The 24512-nt window shown below is 35.9% G+C and overlaps 1 protein-coding gene across 1 annotated transcript in view; it reads right to left on the reverse strand.

Annotated features, from left to right (window-relative positions):
* LRRC4C (leucine rich repeat containing 4C) overlaps positions 1–24512 on the reverse strand; it is a 1094185-nt gene that overhangs the window by 976403 nt on the left and 93270 nt on the right. The gene's annotated exons all lie outside the window — the stretch shown is intronic.

A 24512-nucleotide genomic window follows, 5' to 3' on the forward strand; every position in this document is an offset into this window, starting at 1 on the left:
ATATATATATAGGACACTCCATCCCCAGAAACCTGGATACACATTCTTCTCCAATGTACATGGGACATTCTCCAGGATAGACTACATGCTAGCACATAAAACATAACTCCATAAGATCAAGAGTATAGAAATTTTGCAGACTACCTTCGCTGACCACAAGGCTCTGAAATTATTTGTGAATTCCAAAGGGACTCAGAAGAAAAACTTCAACACCTGGAAGTTAAACAGCCTCATACTGAATAACCAGTGGGTCCGATATGAAATCAAGGAGGAAATCAAAAGGTTCCTGAAAACAAAAGCCCAGGCCCAGATGGATTCACTAATGAATTCTTTCAAACTTTCCAAGAGGAACTGCTACCAATCCTGGCAAGACTCTTTCATGAAATTGAACAAACGGAAACACTTCCAAATAGCTTTTATGAAGCCAACATCTCCTTGATACCTAAACCAGACAGAGATGCTACAAAAAAAGAAAATTACAGACCAATATCGATGATGAATGCAGATGCAAATATCCTCAACAAAATCCTGGCAAATAGGATTCAATGCCTTATTAAGAAGTTCATCCACTAAGATCAAGTAGGTTTCATCCCAGGAATGCAAGGATTGTTTAACATCCGTAAATCTATCAACATAATACACAACATCAATAACAAGAAAAATAAAAACCATATGATCATATCAATAGATGCAGAGATAGCATTTGATAAGGTCCAACACCCATTCTTGATCAAAACTCTCAGCAAGATAGGAATGGAAGGAACCTTTCTCAATATATTTAAGGCCATCTACCACAAGCCAGTGGCAAATATTATCCTCAATGGAGAAAAACTAAAAGCCTTCCCTCTAAATTCTGGCACAAGACAAGGCAGTCCTCTCTCACCACTCCTATTCAACATAGCACTGGAAGTACTTGCTATAGCGATTAGGCAAGAAAAAGATATCAAGGGAATCCAGATAGGAAAGGAAGAAGTCAAGCTCCCACTGTTTGCAGATGACATGATACTCTACTTAGAAAACCCTAAAGGCTCTACCAAAAAGCTTCTAGAAACAATAGACTCATATAGCAAGGTGGCAGGCTACAAAATTAACACACAAAAATCAATGGCCTTTCTATACACCAATAGTAATAAGGATGAAATGGACATTAAGAAAACAAACCCATTCACAATAGTGCCACACAAACTCAAATATCTTGGAATCAACTTGACTAAATATGTGAAGGACCTATACAAAGAAAACTATAAAACTCTGCTCCAAGAAATAAGAGAAGACACACGGAAATGGAAACGCATACCCTGCTCATGGATTGGCAGGATTAACATCATCAAAATGACAATACTCCCCAAGGCATTATACAGATTTAATTCTATCCCTCTAAAGATACCCATGACATTCTGCAAAGAAGTGGATCAGGCACTTTTGAAATTCATTTGGAGTAATAAACACCATCGAATAGCTAAAGCAATCATTGGGAAAAAGAATATGGGAGGAATTACTTTCCCCAACTTTAAACTTTACTACAAAGCAATAGTTGTCAAAACAGCATGGTATTGGAATAAGGATAGGTCCTCAGATCAGTGGAATAGGCTTGAATACTCAGAAAATGTTCCCAGACATACAATCACCTAATTTTTGATAAAGGAGCAGGAAATCCTAAATGGAGCAGAGAAAGCCTCTTCAACAAGTGGTGTTGGCACAACTGGATAGCCACTCGCAAAAAATTGAACTTAGACCCCCAGCTAACATCATGTATGAAGGTAAAATCCAAATGGATTAAAGACCTCGATATCAGCCCCCAAACCTTAAGATATATAGAACAACACATAGGCAAAACTCTCCAGGACATTACAGGCATCTTCAAGGAGGAAACTGCACTCTCCAAGCAAGTGAAAGCAAAGATTAACAGATGGAAATATATTAAGCTGAGAAGCTTCTGCACCTCAAAGTAAATAGTGCCCAGGATAAAAGAGCCACCCACTGAGTGGGAGAAACTATTCACCCAATATCCATCAGATAAGGGGCTAATCTCCAAATATACAAGGCACTGACAGAACTTTACAAGAAAAAAACATCTGATCCCATCAAAAAATTGGGAGAAGAAATGAACAGACACTTTGACAAAGAAGAAATACAAAGGGCCAAAAGACACATGAAAAAGTGCTCCACATCACTAATCATCAGGGACATGCAAATCAAAACAACGATGAGATACCACCTCACATCACAGAGAATGGCACACATCACAAAGAATGAGAATAAACAGTGTTGGTGGGGATGTGGAGAGAAAGGAACTCTTATCCACTGCTGGTGGGAATGCCGTCTAGTTCAACCTTTATGGAAAGCGATATGGAGATCGAGCTTCCATATGATCCCGCTATACCACTCCTTGGAATATATATACCCTAGGAACACAAAAATACAATACAAAAACCCCTTCCTTACACCTATATTCATTGCAGCACTATTTACCATAGCAAGACTCTGGAAACAACCAAGATGCCCTTCAACAGACGAATGGCTAAAGAAACTGTGGTACATATACACAATGGAATATTATGCAGCTGTCAGGAGAGATGAAGTCATGAAATTTTCCTATACATGGATGTACACGGAATCTATTATGCTGAGTGAAATAAGTCAGAGAGAGAGAAAAACGCAGAATGTTCTCACTCATCTATGGGTTTTAAGAAAAATGAAAGACATTCTTGCAATAATAAATTTCAGACACAAAAGAGAAAAGAGCTGGAAGTTCCAGCTCACCTCAGGAAGCTCAGCACAAAGAGTGATAAGTTTAGTTAAAGAAATAACTACATTTTGAACTGTCCTAATAATGAGAATGTATGTGGGAAATGGAGAGCCTGTTTAGAGTACAGGCAGGGGTCGGGTGGGGAGGAGGGAGACTTGGGACATTGGTGATGGGAATGTTGCACTGGTTATGGGTGGTGTTCTTTACATGACTGAAACCCAAACACAATCATGTATGTAATCAAGGTGTTTAAATAAAAAATATGTGAATTAAAAAAAAAGAAGCAGGCTAGGGATATTAATTTGACTTTATAGAGGTAAATTTTTGTTTTCATTATTGGAATATGCTTAAAATGGTTTCATTTTAAGATAGAGGAAACAAAATTCCTTTTCAGAGCTTTTATATAGCATCAAGTTCTCTGGTTAAATTTAAAATCTGAAAAAATATGATAAGTAACATCAGTGAATAACATTTCGTAGATTTCAACTGATCAACATTATAAATCAGTATCTGTATTTTCTATTCACAATGTCCAATACAGTTATTTCTGGCATGTAAACAATAGAAACAGCAGCTGCCAATTGAGGACTGCGTGACAGCAAAGTGATAGTATATTTGCCTACCAAGCTGACCCAACCTGGATTCAATCTCCAGCACTCTATATGGTCTCCCAAGCCTGCCAGGAGCAACTTCTGAGCAGAGTCAGGAGTAACCCCTGAGTGCTGCCTGGGATGGCCCAAAAACAAACAAAAAATCAAGCAACAAAGCAAACAGAAACAACAAATTCTACCAACTTACACACACACACACACACACACACACACACACACACACACACATGCACACACAAGAATGGTAGCTCTGAGTAAAGGCAGAATCAGAATTAAGAAAATAGGGCCCAGAAAGATAGCACACCGAAATTTGCCTTGCAATCAGCCGATCCAGGACCAAAGGTAGTTGGTTCGAATCCCAGTGTCCCATATGGCCCCCTGTGCCTGCCAGGAGCTATCTGAGCAGAGAGCCAGGATTAACCCCTAAGCAATGCCAGGTGTGGCCCAAAAATGAAAAAGAAAAAAAAAGAATTAAGAAGATAATGAGAAAAAAGTGCATAAATTTGATTGTCTTCATATAAGTAGTAGATAACTAATTGCCTTCATCAATGCCAGAGTACAATTAAATTCCAATTATGTTTTTGATAATCTCATTATTCTATTGAATAATTTAACCCATCAATCAACAAACATATTGAATATTAGGTATAATGTCCATTTCAATATTGGTAGTTATAGTGAAACTCTATCTCTATATTACTGCCTCTGAGACTCCAACTAAGTTTGGACAGTGAAGGCACTAGTAGAAAATTGAATGCAGTCTGGGAGATTGAGGCAAATATTTGTTTCTTTTGTTTCTCTTTGCTAGGGTACTGTTAGGCAGATATTCCTTTATGAAGACTAGGGTTCCAAAACACTCCCTGGCTTACATAAGGATACAGCAGCATTGAGTTCTGTTAGGAACTTATGTGATCTTTGTCTTTTAAGGTGTAAAGGAAATAGTGGTATCTACTATCAATAGCTTTGAAATGCCTTTCCATGTCTTATAACATTTTCTTAATATAGTCTTCTTTTTTTTTTTTTTTTTTTTGGTTTTTGGGCCACACCCGGTAACGCTCAGGGGTTACTCCTGTCTATGTGCTCAGAAGTCGCTCCTGGCTTGGGGGACCATATGGGACGCCGGGGGATCGAACCGCTGTCCATCCTAGGCTAGCGCAGGTAAGGCAGGCACCTTACCTCTAGCGCCACCGCCCGGCCCTTAATATAGTCTTCTTCATAAACAACCATATATAAAATTATCTAAATTAATCTCTATTTTAATGAACCAACTATTTAGTTCAAAATCTACTATATTATAGACTATAAATGATATTCATATATATAATCCTTGACCTGATTATATTAAGTATTTAGTAATATTATGATATGTGAATTGTGAACCTCTCTAACTTTAAAAGAGGAAAAGTAGAATTAAAAATTAATACCTACTCTAAAAGTGCCTATTTAGAATTCTAAAATTGTCTCCTAAGTAGGCTTTGTATTACTTAATTTCTGTAACACTATTAATAGTCATGTAATTCAAGCTACAGTATAATCACATAGAAAGTGGATGTACTGTGACCACCATGACTAGCAGAATGTATCCTGGGATCAATTAAAAAGACCTTAGTTTAGCCTTTGGCCTACAATCTGAACAACAACCAAGATCTCTAATTCCGGAAGTCTGACTGAACTGCAATTGAGCAGAACTTCTGGAAACATAATGAAAAATTCTATCCTAGGCTTCGTCCTAGGATCAGTGTGAAAATGAAGACCACAAACTACAGAAGACTAATTAAAACAACAATGATGGAACAGAACTTCTGGAACTGTAAAGAAAGACTCCATCTTATGACATTTACAAATACTAAGATCACTAGCTACTGAGGCCTTATTTTATTAATCACGATGGAGCAGAAAACTTCCAGACATCACAAAAGAACATAGGGGAGAGTAAAAGAGCATGTACGGAGCCTGTAGTTATACCCATGAGAGTATACTTCAAGGGCAGAGAAATCCTGTATTTCTTAGGCTAAGGAAATTTCCTTTCTAATATCCCCAATTTTTACTGTGTCTATGAAAAAAAATAGCACAAATTATTATTTTTGTAATTGTTGTTGCTTGTGTTTTTCTTTTCTTTTACTTTAAAATTTTTTTTCCTATGCTTTGATTTGGGACCATGGTTAGTGATTGGTGTTGTCTTTATTGCTGTGATGCTTTTCAGGTTTTTTGTCTATTTGTTTGTCTGTTTGTTGTTGTTGTTTTTTTTTTTTTGGTGGGATTGACTTTTTTGTATTATTTTTATGTTTTCCTTCCATTTTCACTTTTTTACTTTTCTTATAGTCTCTAGAAGAACTCTTCCTATTTTTTGCTTGTTTGAATTATTGCCTCTCCCTTTTTTTCTTTTTTTTTTTTCCTTACCTTCAAACAGAACCACATAAACCATCTTGTTATGCCTCACAAATTGATGGGAAAAAATGGAGGGCACCAAGACCAAACAGTCGTATGAACATTGAGTAGAGATAAAAAAAATGATCAGTTTTAAACACCAAATTCATAGCCAACTACAACAGAATCGATACTCAATCTACAACAAGCTAAACACAGAAGGGATCATTTATAGTAGCAGCCCGAGGGACAAAGGAAGGGTGATATGGGATGCATGCTGGGAACAGGAGTGGAGGGAGGACAACATTGGTGGTGGGAATGCCCCTGATTCCATGTCACTATGTACCTAAAATACTACTGTGAGTGATTTGTAATCTACTTTGGTCAAAATAAAAATTATTAATAAAAAATTAAAAAAGAAAAGGCATATATGTGGGCAATAGCAATAAAAGAAAAGAAAAAATAAAGTAGATGTAGCAAACACCATAGAGTAATGCAATGTTTATTCATGATAAAATATATATTAATATATATTAGCTTGATCATTTAATGTGATTTGATCCAATTCAGATAATAGAATTGGAGTTAAATGTCATTAAAGTGTAGGGTTAGCCCTTGATTGAGAGAATAATAAAAAGGACTATACTGAGGAATGGAGATATGAGTAGAATCAACCAAGTACCAGTAAATTAGATGAGCAAAACAAAGAGCTAATTCCAGATATATCACTGACTTCTTGTTCTGGGCACTTCAATGATTTGAGAATCTTTCAGATAATTAAATACATGAGACGTATCAGCAAAGAAGTAGAATTATCATGTAGAAATATGCATATAGGCAAGAGCTGGCTCCCTGTGTGTGACACCAGGTGGGGAAAATCCGCGAAAGTACACCGGCCCAGTGGGGCTCAACTGTGAAAGACTGTGAGTGTGACCTGTCTATGTCTGTCTACTGTCCTCTTGCGTGAAACTCTTGCGAGTGGGGCAAAAAGAGGCTCAGAGGAGCACGGCCGCTCCGCTTCGCTACGCGGCCGTGCACTCTTTCTAAGGAAAGAACTCCATTGCAACAAGAAGGAAAAATCACACTAAGAACGGCGCTATATCACAGAAGCAAACATTTCTCTCTGGACTGTCTTCTCTGTTGCATGCTCGGGCCTAAGATTTGACCCAGTGTGAGGCTTCATCCACGGAGGACTCCCTTCCCTTAGAGGCAAGTCAGCCCATCCAGAAAGGGAGGAGCCAGAGGAGTGTGCTGCCTACATCATATAGACAATGAATACCACCACAACACGTAGAAAAACCCACAATACAAGTGTGACAATGGGGAAACAACGCAGGCCAGCATCAGACATAGAGAATGAAGATGACAATTCTGAGGACCAGATAATGACTGAACAACTAATCAACCTCTCAGATAAGGACTTTAGGCTAGCAATATGGAAGGTGCTCAACAGACTCCAAGAAACCATGGATCGAGTTGAACAGAACACTAATAAGAACCAAGAAAATATGAAGGCAGAAATGACAAAACTCCAAACTGAAATAACATGTCAACTAACAGGACTGAAAAAGTCAGTAAACGAAGTGAATGACAAAATGGATAAGCTCTGGGACAGGGTATCAGAAGCTGAGAATAGACTTGGTGCTGTGGAAGATGAGATACATAACAATTCCATACAGCAGGAGAGATTGGACAAAAAACTTAAAGCAAATGAGCAGACAATGGAAAAATTAGTCAAAGAATGGGAACAGACAAAAATAGAAGTCTATGATAAGATCAACAGAAACAACTTAAGAATCATTGGAGTCCCAGAGACCCAGGAAGAAAATTTCCAGGAAGAATCAATGGTCAAGAACATCATTAAAGAGAAACTTCCAGAGCTAAAGAATATATGTGATCAAATCCTGCATGCCCGAAGAGTACCAACCAAAAGAGACCCCAGAAAAACCACCCCAAGACACATCCTAGTCACAATGACAAATCCCACAGATAGAGACAGAATTCTGAAAACAGCAAGATCAAAAGGGGAAATCATGTTCAAGCAAGCTTCCCTGAGATTTACAGCAGACCTGTCACCAGAAACACTCAATGCCAGAAAGCAGTGGTGGGATATTGTGACAAGACTGAATGAAATGAATGCTTCACCCAGAATACTATACCCAGCAAAACTCACTTTCCGGTTTGATGGAAGAATACATGGTTTCACAGACAAAAAAACAGCTCAGAAACTTCACAGACACAAAACCAGTCTTAAGAGAAAAACTGAAAGACCTAATCTAAGACAAGACAACCCAAAAGACACACCAAATTTTGAAATAAAGATGGCGTTAAATCCCAGGACAATTCTTTCTCTCAACGTCAATGGACTAAATGCACCAGTTAAGAGACACAGAGTGGCTAAATGGATCAAAAAACTCAATCCAACCTTCTGCTGCCTACAAGAAACGCACCTGAATAGTCAGAACAAACATAGACTCAAAATAAAAGGCTGGAGAAAAGTTATCCAAGCAAACAACACCCATAAAAAAGCTGGAGTGGCCATACTAATATCAGATAATGCAAACTTTATACTCAGGAAGGTTGTAAGGGACAAAGACGGACATTTTATATTAATCAAGGGGTACGTAGAGCAGGAAGAATTCACTCTCCTAAACATATATGCACAGAATGAGGGGCCAGCAAAATATTTAATACAACTGTTGACAAATCTGAAAAATAATATCAACAACAACACAATAATTGTGGGGGACCTTAACACGGCTTTGTCAACACTGGACAGGTCAACCAGACTGAAACCCAACAAGAATATACTAGACCTGAGGAGAGAAATGGAAGAAAGAGGCCTAGTGGATATATATATAGGACACTCCATCCCCAGAAACCTGGATACACATTCTTCTCCAATGTACATGGGACATTCTCCAGGATAGACTACATGCTGGCACATAAAACATACCTCCATAAGATCAAGAGGATAGAAATTTTGCAGACTACCTTCGCTGACCACAAGGCTCTGAAATTATTTGTGAACTCCAAAGGGACTCAGAAGAAACACTTTAACACCTGGAAGTTAAACAGCCTCATGCTCAATAACCAGTGGGTCTGAGATGAAATCAAGCAGGAAATAAAAAGGTTCCTGGAAACAAATGACAATAAAGACACAAACTCTCAGAACTTATGGGACACAGCAAAAGCAGTACTGAGAGGAAAATTTATAGCTTTGCAAGCACACATCAGGAAGGAAGAAGGAGCTTACCTGAGTAGCTTAATGACACAGCTAATAGAACTAGAAAATGCTCAACAAAAGGACCCAAGAATAGGAAGACAGAAGGAAATAACAAAGCTGAGAGCAGAAATCAACGAAGTGGAAACTCAAAAAACAATCCGAAAGATCAACGAAAGCAGAAGTTGGTTCTTTGAAAAAATAAACAAGATTGATAGACCACTGGCAAACCTAACAAAGAAAGAGAGAGAGAGAAACTTGATAACTCGTATCAGGAATGAAAAAGGAGAGATCACTACTGATATGACAGTGATTCAAAGGGTAATCAGAAACTACTTTGAGAAACTCTATGCCACTAAAAATGAGAACCTGGAAGAAATGGATAAATTCTTGGACTCTTATAATCTTCCACGGTTGAAGGAAGAGGATGTAGCATATCTAAACACCCCCATCACCATTGATGAAATTAAAACAGTAATCAAATGTCTGCCGAAAAACAAAAGCCCAGGTCCAGATGGATTCACTAATGAATTCTATCAAACTTTCCAAGAGGAACTACTGCCAATCTTGGCAAGACTCTTTCATGAAATTGAACAAACAGAAACACTTCCAAATAGCTTTTACGAAGCCAACATCACCTTGATACCTAAACCAGACAGAGACGCTACCAAAAAAGAAAATTACAGACCAATATCACTGATGAATGCAGATGCAAAGATCCTCAACAAAATCCTGGCAAATAGGATTCAATGCCTCGTTAAGAAGATCATCCACTACGATCAAGTAGGTTTCATCCCAGGAATGCAAGGCTGGTTTAACATCCGTAAATCTATCAACATAATACACAACATCAATAACAAGAAAAATAAAAACCACATGATCATATCAATAGATGCAGAGAAAGCATTTGATAAGGTCCAACACCCATTCTTGATCAAAACTCTCAGCAAGATGGGAATGGAGGGAACCTTTCTCAATATAGTGAAGGCCATCTACCACAAGCCAGTGGCAAATATTATCCTCAATGGAGAAAAACTGAAAGCCTTCCCTCTAAATTCTGGCACAAGACAAGGCTGTCCTCTCTCACCACTCCTATTCAACATAGCACTGGAGGTACTTGCTTAGCGATTAGGCAAGAAAAGGATATCAAGGGAATCCAGATAGGAAAGGAAGAAGTCAAGCTCTCACTGTTTGCAGATGACATGATACTCTACTTAGAAAACCCTAAAGACTCTATCAAAAAGCTTCTAGAAACAATAGACTCATATAGCAAGGTGGCAGGCTACAAAATTAACACACAAAAATCAATGGCCTTTCTATATACCAATAGTAATAAGGATGAAATGGACATTAAGAAAACAACCCCATTCACAATAGTGCCACACAAACTCAAATATCTTGGAATCAACTTGACTAAATATGTGAAGGACCTATACAAAGAAAACTATAAAACTCTGCTCCAAGAAATAAGAGAGGACACACGGAAATGGAAACGCATACCCTGCTCATGGATTGGCAGGATTAACATCATCAAAATGTCAATACTCCCCAAGGCATTATACAGATTTAATGCCATCCCTCTAAAGATACCCATGACATTCTTCAAAGAAGTGGATCAGACACTTTTGAAATTCATTTGGAACAATAAACACCCTCGAATTGCTAAAGCAATCATTGGGAAAAAGAATATGGGAGGAATTACTTTTCCCAACTTTAAACTGTACTACAAAGCAACAGTTATCAAAACAGCATGGTATTGGAATAAGGATAGGTCCTCAGATCAGTGGAATAGGCTTGAATACTCAGAAAATGTTCCCCAGAGATACAACCATCTAATTTTTGATAAAGGAGCAGGAAATCCTAAATGGAGCAGGGAAAGCCTCTTCAACAAGTGGTGTTGGCACAATTGGATAGCCACTTGCAAAAAATTAAACTTAGACCCCCAGCTAACATCATGTACAAAGGTAAAATCCAAATGGATTAAAGACCTCGATATCAGCCCCAAAACCATAAGATATATAGAACAGCACATAGGCAAAACACTCCAGGACATTACAGGCATCTTCAAGGAGGAAATTGCACTCTCCAAGCAAGTGAAAGCAGAGGTTAACAGATGGGAATATATTAAGCTGAAAAGCTTCAGCACCTCAAAGGAAATAGTGCCCAGGATACAAGAGCCACCCACTGAGTGGGAGAAACTATTCACCCAATACCCATCAGATAAGGGGCTAATCTCCAAAATATACAAGGCACTGACAGAACTTTACAAGAAAAAAACATCTAACCCCATCAAAAATTGGGGAGAAGAAATGAACAGACACTTTGACAAAGAAGAAATACACATGGCCAAAAGACACATGAAAAAATGTTCCACATCACTAATCATCAGGGAGATGCAAATCAAAACAACGATGAGATACCACCTCACACCCCAGAGAATGGCACACATCACAAAGAATGAGAATAAACAGTGTTGGCGGGGATGTGGAGAGAAAGGAACTCTTATCCACTGCTGGTGGGAATGCTGTCTAGTTCAACCTTTATTGAAAGCGATATGGAGATTCCTCCAAAAACTGGAAATCGAGCTCCCATACGATCCAGCTATACCACTCCTAGGAATATACCCTAGGAACACAAAAATACAATACAAAAACCCCTTCCTTACACCTATATTCATTGCAGCTCTATTTACCATAGCAAGACTCTGGAAACAACCAAGATGCCCTTCAACAGACGAATGGCTAAAGAAACTGTGGTACATATACACAATGGAATATTATGCAGCTGTCAGGAGAGATGAAGTCATGAAATTTTCCTATACATGGATGTACACGGAATCTATTATGCTGAGTGAAATAAGTCAGAGAGAGAGAGAAAAATGCAGAATGGTCTCACTCATCTATGGGTTTTAAGAAAAATGAAAGACACCCTGGTAATAATAATTTTCAGACACAAAAGAGAAAAGAGCTGGAAGTTCCAGCTCACCTCAGGAAGCTCACCACAAAGAGTGATGAGTTTAGTTAGAGAAATAACTACATTTTGAACTGTCCTAATATTGAGATGTATGAGGGAAATGTAGAGCCTGTTTAGGGTACAGGCGGGGGTTGGGTGGGGAGGAGGGAGATTTGGGACTTGGGTGATGGGAATGTTGCACTGGTGATGGGTGGTGTTCCTTTTATGACTGAAACCCAAACACAATCATGTATGTAATCAAGGTGTTTAAATAAAAAAAATTATAAAAAAGAAATATGCATATAAAACATAATATGAAACATCCAACTAAATTATTAAGAAGTAAATTAGAGTTGAGAATCGGGGGCATAGTATATAAGAATGCTTTCATCACAAAACCAATATACTAATAATAACTGAAGATAAATCAAGAGAAAAGAAAGAAAGAGAGAGAAAGAAAAGGGAAAGAGAAAAAGAAAAATAGAGATAAGAAAAAGGAAGAAAGAGAAAGGACAAGGAAGGAAGGAGGAAGGAAGGAAGGAAGGAAAGAAGGAAGGAAGGAAGGAAGGAAGGAAGGAAGGAAGGAAGGAAGGAAGGAAGGAAGGAAGGAAGGAAGGATGGAAAGAAGGAAGGAAGGAAGGAAGGAAGGATGGAAGGAAGGATGGAAGGAAGGAGGAAAGGAAGGAAGGGAAGGAGGGAGGAAGTAAGGAAGAAAAAGGAATGGAGGAAGAAAGGAGGGAAGGAGGAAGAAAGGAGGGAGGGACGGAGGGAGGGAGGAAGGAAGGAGAGAGGGAGGGAGAAAAGGAAAGAAGGGATCAAGGAAAGAAGGGAAGAAGGAAGAAGGAAAGAAGGGATCAAGGAAAGAAGGGAATAAGGAAGGAGAAAGGGAGGGAGGAAAAGAGGGAGGAAAGATAGAATGCACTTATACCTAAGGCTTATCATGAAGGCACAATGACAAAAGAAAATAGCAGGAAATTATTTTTTTAAAAAACAAAGATAAGAAACTCTACAGTCAGAGCTGAAGTGAAAATATGACATGTTACCTGCATACCCTGTTAAGGTATTTGATCCCAGGTAAATACTCCATATGGTCCTTCAAGTTCTGCCAGAAATAATTCCTGAGAACAGAGCCAGGAGAAATCCCTAAGCACTACCAGTTCTAGCCCCTTCCAAAACAATGAAACAAAATGGTTCTATAGTCATATTCAGTATCTCAGTCTTTAAACAGATCCAAGTTTCACACTTCAATTTATAGTAGTGTGGAATCACTAAAATGCTTATTAGCCCTTGGTTCAGATAAAAATGTAGCCTTGAGAGATATAGTATAGAGGTTAAGACACTTAACTTGCATATGATCAATCCAAATTTGATCAACAGCACTGTAAATAATTCCCTAGGAAAAACTATCTAGCTCAGGAAAAGGAATAAACAGTGATGAGTATGACCAAACCCCACCCTCCCTCAATGCCACCCAGCAGGTGGTGAAGAAAAGAAAAAAAAATCATATTTACTCATGTATTTTCTATATCAGTACTGACACTCAGAAGGCTTCTTTCAAGGTTTGTTTCTTACCTCAACTCTTCACTATCCCAGAAGTCAAATTATTCAAGTTGAATTAGGTGGTCTCATATTTGAAGTAACCAAGATCTCTATGTTTTCATATGTTTGTAAGATAAGGTAAATATTTATAAATTGCAAACAGGTTCTAGATAATACTGTTAAAATGTACCCAGAATTGCCATGGATTGTAAATGAATGTGTGCAGCTTAGTTCCTCAAGTTGGTGATATGGATAATGTATATATAGACAAAAATACTAAATTAATAAAAATATTAAAATATGAAAGCTTTTCATATTCCAATAACAAATAGGAAATTAAGTAAATATAATTAGGCCACTTATCTAAAATATCTGAAGAGTTTTTAGCTTATCAAAATGCATTGCTATTCTCTAATACATTATATGCATCATTTCTCATTTGTATTTTAGATATTAGTTATATGTTTCGGTTGAACTTAGAAAAGGAACCAAATGATCAGTCTTAGTGATATTAGGCCTCACAAAGCAGGCCTAATTGTTTCAGTACCTGCATCTTTTGATGCTCTGCTACCCAAACTTGTGGTCAGCCAGGGCTAACCCTGGAGGTGTTTAAGCATTCATTCAACATAAAGGGATCTAAGTATGGCTGGACTTCTTCTATAATAGGTATGCCCTCTAACCCACTAAGCAAACATTTTGAGCCTCAAGAGTAAATTCAATTGTCAAGTAAAGAAAAATAACTTGAACTAAGCATTCCATAGATTACAAAAAGCATATTTAATATATTAAATATTTAATAGTAATGTCAATCATAGTATTACTATTCTAGAACTATCCAAAGTCTTGCAGGTCTAACATAAAAATATCTAACATAACTGAAAGACTGTACAATGTAAGTATTGACAAAAGCCACATGATTTTTTGGAAGTAACTTTAAAGTTTGAAAATTCTTTATCTAACACTATATCTTTTATTAGCATGTGGCAACTCTAAGGTTTGTAAATGTTATACAAATATATAAACATATATTTTAGAAACCCTAGAATTGTTTCTAGCTTTGTCTAGCTTTGTCCTCAGAACACAGAAAAGTTTACTAATTCTCAAATTCCTCACATTTCAATGAACTTTCTCTATGCAATATATTTTTAAGGCTACTTATAAATCTTATCAATTTTTAAACTTCCTAGTTTTTTTCTTAACTTATGAAAATAAGTGAGTATAATTGTACCGAATAGCCTGAATAGGTCAAAACAACACAGAGGAGAATATTTCAAATTTGCATCTCATGCCAACTCTTTTCTTAATAGAAATTTGCATCTACATCACACTGTGAATTTACATTAAGTTTGAGATCAACTCAGCCCCCCACAACATTTTTATGTAAACTACTATTCATATGCCTTATATCTCTCTAATATTTAAGTAGCTGATTTTTAAAAATCTAATTGTAATTGACTACTGCACAGTTGTATATAAAAACAACATATTGGTATCCTTTAGTGAATTAGTACAATTTTATCCTAAGAAAAGACAAGATAATAATAACAGTGATTATTTTGAACATAATATCAAAAATGCTAAGTTTTATTGTGTGGTTTCTTGGAGATTAAAGGATGCTTTTACATGTTATTTGACTTTATCCCTATAATCTATATAGACAAAAAGGATATTATTAGAATAATTTAACAACATTTGAGACATTATAGATTCTGGCAGTAGAAACATGTCTTGTAAGCGGAATACCAGGCCCAGAATTATTTTCTTCTGCCCCAACTCTATTCAGTATAAGGTATAAACTTTAATTTTTATAAATTTTGTTTTGTTTTGTTTTGTTTTTGGGGGGTCACACCCAGCAGCACTCAGGGGTTACTCTTGGCTCTATGCTCAGAAATCGCTCCTGGCAGGCTCAGGAGACCATATGGTATGCCGGGATTCAAACCACCATCTTTTTGCATGCAAGGCAAACACACTACCTCCATGCTATCTCTCCGGCCCCTAATTTTTTATAAATTTAAGAATAATTATACATGCTCCATTCAATAATTCCAGTGAGTCAGGAAATTATCTTTTCTCTGTTCTGCAGCCTTACAAATTCACCATTGCTAGTGGAACCCAGGATTCCAAAATGAGGATCCAGTGAGATGCTGGTCTGGAAGCAACACTGACACAGAAAATAATCCACACAGTGAAAGGGTACAAGAACTGGTTCAGAAAATCTAGTACTCAAGCAAGGAATTCAACCACACAAGCTTTCTCTTCCTATGAAGGAATTCAGTTTAGTGGAAGAAGACTGAAGAATGAATCTGTGCCTTCTTTAGACTCCCACTTTTATTGACAAGAACCAAGCCACACCATAGGGTGCAAGAGGAATACCAAGTAGGGAATAATCCAATCTCCCAACACTAGATCACACCTTAGGGTGGAGTATGAATATAGATTAGAGTAGGATCAATAAACCAACACACCACGAACTTAGTCAAATTTAGGCTAGTTTGCCCAGAAGTGGCAACTGCTAAACAGTAAGAGTTTCTGTTTTAAGAATCTGTTCTGCTTCCTTTGAAATGTTTTTAATGAAATTTCCCATCTATAAACATAGACATGTAGTCATTTACATGAATGCTAGTCATTCTATTTTAGCAGCAATTATTTATGAATAAAAATGTCAATACTGTGTTAAAAATCCAGAGAAAAACTTTCTCTTTATTCATTTTTTTTCCTTCAGCCTGACAGCTTCCAAGACTTAGCAAAATGAATGTTGGAAAATATCCATATATTTATATCAAATGAAACAGGGTGGGCTTTTTCATTATAGTTGTTTGAAGTAGAAAAATAAATAGATGTATGGTATGCTTGAAATAACAAAAAAAGAGCAGAAAAAGAACAACTTAAGGGTCAAATCCCCAATCTAGGAAAAAGGTAAAGTATATTATATACAAGAAAATAGCATTTCTTTGAACACAAACACATTTAGAGGATTTAGAGGAGATTTAGCACTTAGAGATATATAGAGGAGATAGATGATAGATAGATAGATAGATGTATAGATAGATAGATAGATAGATGTATAGATAGATAGATAGATAGATAGATAGATAGATAGATAGATAGATAGATAGATAGACAGATAGATAGATAGATATATGGATGGATGGATAGATGGATAGATAGAAAGAAATCATAAAAGAATATACATGATATAACTAAAACAGAAAAGAAAACCTTTATACCCAGTTCTGATAAATCAAAATTATTTTTGAGGAATCCATAATAGCAAGGTTCTGCCTTGCAGGAGAAAACATTAGAAGGGAATAACAACTGAACAATGGAATCTGAAGTGGCCTCTATAAACACCAGATACTTTTTGTTCATTTTTGGGTCCACACTCTAGTGCTCAGTGCTTACTCCTGGCCTATGCTCAGAAACATTACATGTGGGGTTCGGAAGAGCATATAGAGTACCAAGGTCATCCTTGAGAATGACAAGTGCCCTCCCCTCAGTTTAATTACTATAACTCTTAGAACAAATACTTATGTTATGGTGACAAAACATTATTGGAAAAGACTATATTACAATAAATGTGATCTTTTAAAATTCCATCATATTAAGTAGACATTAAAATATTCAAGTTGCCTAATGAGTAGTCTCTCTCTCTCTAGATTATTTCCTTAAATGGTGAGGTGTATATAATATTTTTTTTTATTTATTTTTATTTTTTTATTTTTGGGTCACATTCGGCAGCACTCAGGGGTTACTCCTGGCTCTATGCTCAGAAATCGCCCTTGGCAGGCACAGGGGACCATATGGGATGTCAGGATTCGAACCACTGTCCTTCTGCATGAAAGGCAAACACCCTACCTCCATGCTATCCCTCCAGCCCCTGAAGTGTATATTTTCTAATTTTAAAAATAGTGTTTATTCCTTGTCCTATGACCTGTGTAAATACCAAGATCGCTAGCTACAGTGCCTGATTTTCTCATCCACAACTGAGAGGAAAGTTTCCTGGCACCACAAAAAAGCCCTTGGGATGTGGCAATGAGTCTGTATGGAGCCAGTGCTTATTCCCATGACAGTATGCTTCAAGGGTGGAGAAACCCTGAATCTCTTAGGACATGGGAATTTCCTTTCTTCCCCAATACTTACTGTTCCTATGGAAAAAAAAAGTGGGGGGACCACCAAACCCTTCTACTCCAGCACTCCTTTTTCTTGTTTTGTTTTTTTTTGTTTGTTTTTCACATTATTTTCCTTCTCTTTTTTTCCACTTTTTTCTTTCTTTTTCCACTCTTGTGGTTACTATTTGGTAATTTTTTTTTTTTGCTGAGTGCATTTTTTTTCTTTTTATGGTAGCTGCTACCAAATTCTTTTCTTCTCTTTTTTCTTATCCTTTTTATCTCCAACAGAATCACATAACTTGAACCATTAAGCCTCATAAATTGAGAGGGGGGAAAGGATGATACCAGGACCAGTCATATGAACATGTAGTGAAAATAAAAAATTATCAGACTTGAACACTAAACCCAAAGTCAATGACAACAGAATAGATGCCAAATCTACAACAAGCTGTAAAGTGGAGACCAGTTACACTAGTATTCTGGGGGTAAAGGAGGGAGATATGGGATACATGCTGAAAACAGGAGTGGTGGGGGACAAAACTGGTGGTTGAATGCTCCTTATTCATTGTCACTATGTACCATAAATAATTCTGTGAAAGATTTGTAATGCATTTTGATCAAAATAAAAATTTATAAAAAAAAATAATAATAAATTAAAAAATAGTGTCTATTAAATAGACACTTGCAGATATTTTTAGGAAATGTAGCTAAGATATATATTTTAATTTTAAAAGTATGTTGTCAAAAGGAACCAATTTTTTTCTTCTTTATATTCTTAACTTTATTTTTATGTATTTTTATCCTACAGTTTCTTTTTTAGCATGTTAAATTTATTATGTTGGCTGGGATAATACAATTTTATTCACATGACATTGACATTGATGCCAGCAATACAATTTGTTAATGAAATCACATTAGGTCTGGAGAGAGAATAGCAGGTAAGATGCTTACAAAGCACATAGCCAATTTTGATTCAACCCATAGCACCAAAAACAGGGCCTGGAGTTCAAAGCAAATATCTGAGGATATAAGGTTGCCCAGACACTGCAATGCAAATGGTTCTTAGACCATCCCAGTAGTGCTGGGGACTTCTAGAGCTGAAAATGGCAGTGTTCAGCAACCTCCAGGTCTGTACTCAACAAAGTTTGAATGACCAGGTATTACTGCCATCTGAATTCAGCTTATGTGTAAGTTAGGTATGTACTCAACACCTGTTTTATATCATAAGCTCAAAATTATAGTTGTTATCTTGAATAATTTTATAACTACTTAGAATTTTTATAACTACTTAGAATTCAGAGGCTGTTACTGTTTTACCTTGTCTTCCTCTTTAGGGCTTGGCAAAAAAAAAAAAAATAAATGGTATATATACCATCATTATATCTCCAGATTAATCTCTATAATTTAGAGATTTTCAAAAAGAAATGGTAGAATTTATGTTTATAAAAATACTACTAACAAATGGGGAGCATTTGGATATTAATGCTTATATATCAAATAACCTAACTTGTAATTAAGTATCTCTAAAATTAATATTCATTTCTCCTTTCTTTTCCATCGTATAGTTCAATTTCAGAGCCTCACATATCATGACAGGTGCTCTATCTAAGTTGTCTACCAGACACTGAATGGGAAATTTTTAATTATTTTAAATACTGATGAGAATTTTACTAAAAAAGTAATTTCTTAGGAAGAGCAAGATTTACTGAAAGCACAAATAACCAATAAATGATTATATTGTAGTCATTATTATAATGCATACAAAGAATATCATGCATAAAAATTTAATGACAAGTGAAATAGTAAGAGAGCAAATTAAAACTAAGCAAAATGACTAAATATTAATGAAAATACAGTGAAAAATAAAAGACAGAAATATAGACCAATTGTGGGTGGTTTGTTTCCTTCATTGTTTATTTTATTCAACTTTATATCTAAAAGCATGAATTAGTTTTGATATCACAATAAAACTAAATGTTTCTTGTTATTTTTAAAGAAAGTTGCCTCATTTCCATAAATTGAATTAATCTCTTTTTATTAAGGAATAACTCTATGAATCATTATTAGTAGATACTAAAAAGGATAATGTACAAATTGTGCAAATCTCAGGACTACATCTAGTTCCCTAGAATACAAATGAGACTGTCATTTATTTATTTTCAAAGAAAAAGATGCCTGACTTCCAAGTTTTAATGAAAAGTTTAGATTAATAAGAGGGAACTACGTAATTAATATAACTTTTATAAATGGTCATCCAAAAATTATAAGACAAACATTGCCCTTAGGTAAATGAGGGATATAAATTCTTCTTAGAGCCTTGTAGAAGATCAGAAAGATTACCTACATATAAGACCACTAACCATAGATTTTCATTACTTACGGGTGATCATGGAAACAGAGAAGGTTTGTAGTGATTAAAGCCATCTTATTGATACAAAGTTTTTTAACCTCTCCTCTCCCTCATTCATTTGTTATTTTGGTGCTCACAGTGAATCAGAAGTTTGGGATGATATAAAGAGAATGATTTCCAAAGATAGTGAAAAAGGTTTAATCAAGAGAGAAGATTATAAATAATAAATATTATAGCACCTTCGATATAGCATTTTTTTTTGATTGTGGGTCACACACAACAGTGCTCAGGGGTTACTCCTGGCTTTATGCTCAGAAATTACTCCTGGCCCGCTCGGGGGACCATATGGAATGTCGAGATTCGAAACACAGTCCTTCCACAGTATGCAAGGCAAACGCACTACCTCCGTGCTATCTCGCCGGCCCCCAATATAGCTATTTTTTTATTTCCTTAAGAAATATTTAAGATTATCTTGAATCTTGAATTTTGATTAGTAAGATGTTCAGCCATCTTAGTAATCATTGTGATATTTTTAACCTGGAACTCAATAATATTTCAAAGTATTTGGTCTTAAAAATGGTATTAAGGGGCCGGTGAGGTGCCGCTAGAGGTAAGGTGTCTGCCTTGCAAGCGCTAGCCAAGGAAGGACTGCGGTTCGATCCCCCAAGCCAGGGGCAATTTCTGAGCGCTTAGCCAGGAGTAACCCCTGAGCATCAAACAGGTGTGGCCCAAAAACTCCCCAAAAATGGTATTAAGAGAGCAGGGACATAACTCAATAAGCTAAGCACACTTTTTATGTGGATGGCCCAAGTTGAATCTCTAATCTTGCATGGTTCCTGGGTCATTACTCAGTTAAATACTGAGTATAGAATAGAGCCTTGAATACCGGGCAAGTTCTATCAGGGGGAACCTCCAAACAAATAAAAAGTGGTATTTTATTTTCATAAGACTTTTTTTAACAAAGTACCACAAACAGCTGTCTAAAACTATATAAATTTGAGACTATTGAAATAGTAATGTGGATAGTGCAATTGCTCTGTATATGGAGCCAGGGTTCAGTCCCTGAAGCTCTATATAGCCCCATCAGCCCCACCAGGAGTATTTTCTGAGTGTAGAGCTATGAGTAAGCCTGAAAACTTCTGGCCATTACCTCCAAATAAAGTAAAAAAACAACAACAACAAAGCAATATAAATTAATAGTATAGTTATTCTGAAAACTAGATGTTAATACTCAGGTAATGGCAAAGCCATGCTCTGATGTCTGTAGAAGAACTTCCTTCATTGAGTCTTCTTGCAAGGTCATAAGATTAGATTAAGTACCCACCCAACTCATGGTATGACTTTATCAAAAGTAATTATAACAGCAATGATCCCATTTCAAAATAAGGTGTCAGTTTAAAGAATTGAGAATCAGGACATGAATATATATGTGGGGGGAACTAAATTTAACCCAAAGAAAAAAAAACCTACCTACCAGATGAACAAGCACCATGAATAACTTGGGCATACCTTTAACTAAGACATGTATTATTGTTTCATAACTAGTGAGGTGAAGATAAAATGATCTCATGAAAATCAATAAACAAATAGCTCCTTGAGAGAGTTCTCTGTTCATAAATCACACAATCCACAATGTAGTACTATGGACAAATAACTAGAAGAAATATAGCTTCCTCATTTATGTGACAAGAAAAAACAGTTCTTTCTTCCAATCTAAAACTCTAAGTGCCTAAACATATGTCTTTGTCCCATTTCTGTCTAGAATAACAGTAAAAAAACTGATGTCATAGAATAATTTAATTTAGTAGAGGAGGATTGTAGGAGAGGACATACTTCTGAAATCAAAATATGTATGGAAGAAAAGTAAAAATAAAATAAGATTACAATGAGTCTGAAATACAAATCAAAGATTCGAAGTATTTTTCTTATCACTTGGACTTTCTGGGATGTGATTTTATTCTAGTATTATTACCTTAGGTATTTGTTTTTTTTTTAGTTTATATAATTCAATAGGTATTTTTCTAATTTTGTATTATAACAACAAGATTTAAAATTTGTTTAATAGGTTGCTTGAGGCATAACATATTCAGACACTGATCAATCCCAACACCAGTGTGATCGTCCCTTTAACACTGTCCCCAGTTTCCCACCCACCATCATAATTTGTCTCCATGTAGGTTCAAACAATGCATCTCATATTGCTTGTTACAACACAACAGCAACTGAATTATCAAAACTTATATCAACACACGTTAATTTGAAATGACCTTTATATTTGTCCATGGTGTTAATAAAGTCAGTCTATGAACTGTGGTTGTAGTTAATTGTCTTCTGTGTCACTGTTTAAGTTCACTGAGGTTGGTAAATTACTATGCAACTTTCCCCACCCAATTTCCTATGCTACTACTGCTGACACTACTATAAAATGTTGAGGTGTCCAGGAGCCACATATGACCAGGCTGTCCAGGATTTATAGTTCTAAAAATATTGGAGGCTCGGAAATCTGATAATGTTAAGTTACAGAGTTAAACTGTTTCTGTTTGAGGGGTTTGGGTGTGACATTGAGCTGCTATAGATCATGCAAAAAGCGGTATCTGCTTTACACCCCTCTTTCTGAGAATGCCTCAGAGATACCAGGCAGGACAGGACAACCTGGGAAGTATTGGTGGCTATTATTTTCTTTCGGACAAGGCAATATTTCTTCCTAAACCTCCTAAGTAGTACTTGGGATATAACAAATGCTCAATAAAAATGCCAGCATATGTCTTTCTTCTACCATTATTCTCAATTACAGTTATCTTATCATTACTTAAACACATTAAATATTTCTTAAAGCTCAGAGCAGAATTTTCCAGAGTTCTATCATCCCTCCCAGCCTAAGGTACTGGAATGGAAAAATATAGTGGGGCAATTTGAATTCATTTTGAATTTTCTTTTTTGCTTAAAAAAGGGAGATTTCCAAGGGGATGATAAATGATGGTTTTGGTTTTTTTTTCTGAAAAAGTGATGGTAGAGTAAGTTAGAAACTTCTGCTTTAGAGACTCAAACAATGTTTCTGTAAAATGTCAAGAAAAAAATAGAAACAAGATATCCAGAAGAACTAAATCTGATACCAAAAGTGAAAATCCACTATAACAGCTTAAATGTATACCTTGATTTGGTATCTTAAAATATTTTATATGTAATCAATAACTCAGGCACCTCTCTATTTGTCTGTTCTATCCCTCCATTCATTCATCCCTGTACCATCACATTCACATTCATTTGCTAACTGAACAAATTTGTACACACTCTTCTGTGAATAGGTTATGCATTCTTTTAGGAGATAGGGATAAAGTGAAAAGAAAACCACAATTTATTCTTTTATTTAGGGTTACAGACTAATCGAGAAAATCACTTAAGTAAACAGAAAAGCAAGCAAGATATATGGCTTATTGATTTCTCTGTTAAAATATATTTCATTTTTTTTCATTTGTTTCCTCCTTTATTATATCTTAAGATTTCAAGTCTGAGAAACCTACCACAAGAATTTTAAAAAGTGCATGAGTCAAACAAAGTACAGTTTAAATATGAATAAACACATGTTCCACAACCCCAAAAATATCTAACACAAATACTATTTCTTCCCTACAATACAGCCTTTAGAGAACAGTGGTTCTCACCTGAGAGGCACTGGTGACGATGTAACTATGATGAAGAGGTGCTACTAGTAGCCAATGAGCAGAACCAGGGATCTGTTAAACATCCTATAACAAAGCATCCAGTCTGAATGTCAACAGTGCCAGCTTAAGATCCCATGTTTCAGAGTTAATAAAATATATTTCTAATTGAGGCTTTGAGAAAGGAAATTTTTATAAATGTGCTCTAGTTTGGTTTATACCAATAATAAGTACAAAAAAAAAAAACAGGTGAAATTCTGAGTAGGAGATGTAGTTCAGCGGTAGAGCACTTGACTTACAAGTTTAATCCCTGCCAACACACATTAGCATACATAACTTTTATGGTATGCTCCATAACTAGATCTCAAATTATATTGTATAAATAAATGAAATATATGAAATGACAGAATGTAAAAATGAAATATATGAAATGACAGAATGTAACTATAATACAAATTGTATAGAGTAGTAAAGTATATATGTTAAGTGACAAATCAAATATGTGAACTAGATCCTAAAACAAGGAGACACATTTGAAAGATGCAAAGTTCAACATTTTCAACTTCATGTCTCAGTGATAATTTTATGTAATCAAAACTCATAGCTGACATTTGAAGAAATAATTCTTTTCACTTATTGTTTGACTTCTGTTACTTTTCACATTCTAGATTTTGTATAATTCCCATTTTCCCACAATCCAACTATAATGCAGCCATATTCTAAATCTAAAAGTTACCAATTGCTTAGTATTTTATGAATAATTGGTGCAGCTTCAATAGAAGCTCTTTTGCCACAAGCCAGTTTTGCGAAATGGATTCACTGTATTCATTTTTGCCATAATCTAAATAAAATATATGTGCTTTCAATTGGCAAACTCAAAGTTTTCTTTACAGAGACTTCAAAAATTATACCCTTTTAAAATGTGATACTCCTGGGATATATAAGAAAGAAAA

Source organism: Suncus etruscus, chromosome 9, assembly GCF_024139225.1.
Source record: "Suncus etruscus isolate mSunEtr1 chromosome 9, mSunEtr1.pri.cur, whole genome shotgun sequence".
Classification (NCBI taxonomy): domain Eukaryota; kingdom Metazoa; phylum Chordata; class Mammalia; order Eulipotyphla; family Soricidae; genus Suncus; species Suncus etruscus.